Source organism: Anarrhichthys ocellatus, unplaced genomic scaffold (genome assembly GCF_004355925.1).
Source record: "Anarrhichthys ocellatus isolate YVR2014 unplaced genomic scaffold, GSC_Weel_1.0 scaffold15, whole genome shotgun sequence".
In the NCBI taxonomy this organism is placed as follows: Eukaryota; Metazoa; Chordata; class Actinopteri; order Perciformes; family Anarhichadidae; genus Anarrhichthys; species Anarrhichthys ocellatus.
Genome location: NW_022280045.1, coordinates 6945709 through 6948122, shown reverse-complemented (window position 1 = coordinate 6948122; position 2414 = coordinate 6945709).

Genomic DNA, 2414 nt, shown 5'->3' with positions numbered 1-2414 from the left:
TGTGTGTGTGTGTGTGTGTGTGTGTGTGTGTGTGTGTGTGTGTGTGTTAGAGCAAATCTGAGCATGTTGAAGATTTTAGTTGTGCCTCTTTGTTGTTACATCTATAGTTGTTACATATTCCTTCTTTCTATGGTGGGGGCTGTACAGTAGCTTGGTGCTCTATCTCACTGCACCAAAGCTAGATTTCTTTGGTGTGTGTTTTTTTTTTAAATTTGTCTGGTATATTTTTTTTTTGAGAAATCTCAGATAAGATAGAAATGTGAACTGTACACATCCGTGGCCCAGCCCAGTTTGAAGCTCACTTGATAAGCTCTCAAGTCAATGCATGCAGCATTTCTCAGTGTTTTATATTCAGTCAGTTCCTCTGCGAACAGGCAATCTGGTGGAGTCATCCGCCGCTGCTGACGCATCATTATCCAGTTTGTTGGACCAACACTTTTGTGACTGCACTTTTTTTTCTGACGCCCAACAACCATAAACTCACAGACAGTGGTGAAGCTCAGTTGTCTCTCGTGTTTTTAGTTGATACGTTTAAGGTCTTTCCATACGCTATATCTGGATTGATCAACAGTTGTTTGTTTTTTATGATATTGGAGTATACAGTGTACAGTGTATGCTTTTGTTGTTTTTGCGGTCAACAGCTGTCATGTAATTCTGATGCTTTTTGACTGATTGCAGTTTTACTATATGGACTGTACTCTGTAGTACTTATCAAGCCAACTTTAAGGAGAGCTGCCGGCTCATTATGCAATTTGTGTCCACACAGCAAAATTGTCCAACTTAACAAGATGAATAACATTGCTTCTCCTAAAGGCTCAGTTCCCCCAAATCACAAAAAGACGTGTTTTCTCTGCTGGTGATATTTAAACATGCAGAGAGTTGAGAGTTTGAGAAATCTTTTTAGTCCCTAAAGAACAGTTCACAGTGAGGTCTGTGTATTATCCAGAGTAACCAAAACATTGCTTCTGAAAACACACAATATTGCTGTTGAGTGTTTCAATGAAAGTGAAAATAAATGCATGGCTAGGCACTGCTCGGTGTACAGTAAATGAAAACTTTTTTGTCAGTTTGTAAAAAAACAACCTTTTACAAACATGTCTGGGGAAATCATGCCGACGGGTTTCAGTTTATCTGAAAACAAGTTGTTTAGTTTCAAAGACTTCTTGAACCAGCTGGTTCTGCTTCCATTTAAGCAAGTTGCTCGATGTCTTTGGTTGCTTAAAGGAGAAATAGAAGTGTAGAGCTGGGTCGCTTGCTGCATCACTTGTTAAGATTAACATTTTTTTTACAGTGCAGCTAAACACTTTAATCTGCCATATATGCCATGTTAATCACAAATGTTTAATAGCTAGAAGCAATGCAACTTTTGTAGCAATGAAACCCGGTCAGGCGGTGAGACGGGCAGAAGACGGAGGCTTTATTGCGCTTTGACTTCGAGACTTTGAGCCCACTTTTGGTAGTTATTCTGAAGCTCAGCGCTTTCATCCTGCTCAGCTCGTAGATATGCATTTGTGTCGGAGCTTCTCGAGAACCATTTTTCTATAAGACAATTGATCGTTCAAGGAATTCAATATATTTTCATCGGCTTTGGTACACTGTAAATGATATTTCTTGAAATGGCCTCGCGCACCAAGCACATCTTTCACTGACTACAAAGAAACACATGTATTTGGTGTCTATTAAAGTTTGAAGAATGAGAGACGTAATAGAGAATACATATTTTGAGATATATACTTGGATATCTATATTTTTGGATGATGTCATTCTGATTTGGACTGTGCTTGAAACGAATCAGACAGAGGCTTCGATGTGAACGTGAGCTCTTTTAGAGACTTGCTCCGCGGCTGCGTTGTGCTCGAGCGGTTATTGAAAACGCAAGCATTTGTACTCATCGGCTGCAGTGAGCTTTCATTATGATCAGCAACACACTTTGTGCTCGCAGTTGATCAACTTACATGTAATCTATTAAGCATGATTATCAGGTGCGTTCAGAGGAAGAAGCAAGCTCATGTACATGTGTTAATATTTACAGAGCTGAGTCTATTTGTTAAACGCAGTCTTGGCTGCTTTGCATTTTATTAAATAATAGAGTGATTTTTTTTGATTTTTTTCCTTGAACATGAGAATCCATTTTGTCATTTGGAAGATTCAGTTGTTTTTTTTTGTGAATAGATGGAGTGTTAAAAAGGTGCACCACAGAAGACCCACTTCCAGTAGGATGCTGCCACAGAGATGGACCGCGGCGTGGACGCCGATGCTGTAACAAAGTGAACTTCTCACCGCGGTCTCGTCCTTCGGTAGATCTCTGTGGCCGCTGAAAGTCAAAGAACAACCTGTAAAAAGGTACACGAGTAGTTTGTGATCACTCCTTTGAGCAGGTCTTTGTACATGGAACAATGATGGCATTAGAAAGT